This window comes from Apis dorsata, unplaced genomic scaffold (assembly GCF_000469605.1).
Source record: "Apis dorsata unplaced genomic scaffold, Apis dorsata 1.3 scaffold_257, whole genome shotgun sequence".
Classification (NCBI taxonomy): Eukaryota; Metazoa; Arthropoda; class Insecta; order Hymenoptera; family Apidae; genus Apis; species Apis dorsata.
Window position 1 is genome coordinate 206127 of NW_006263535.1, and position 489 is coordinate 206615.

Genomic DNA, 489 nt, shown 5'->3' on the forward strand with positions numbered 1-489 from the left:
ATAATAACAACAACAACAACAACAATAACAACAATAATAAAAATAATAATAATAATAATATTAGCAGTGATGATGGCGATAGTGATAGTGATAGTGACAGTAATAGTAATAGTATAATAATAGTAGTAATAATAGAGGAAGTGGGAATGGTGATGATAGTAGTAGTAGTAACAATAACAAAGGAAGTGATAATGGTGCTGGTAGTAATAGTAGTATTGGTAATAATGATAATGATAATAATAATAATAGTACTAAGAATAAGAATAATAATAATAAAAATAAAAATATAACTAAAAAAAATAATAATGGTAATGGTAATGGAAATAGTAATAATAGTAGTACTAGTAGTGATACTAGTAGTGATAGTAATAGTAGTAGTAGTAGTACTAATAATAATAATAATAATAATAATAATAATAATAGTAATAATAATAATAGCAATAGTAATAATAATAGCAATAGTAATAATAATAGCAATAGTAATAATAA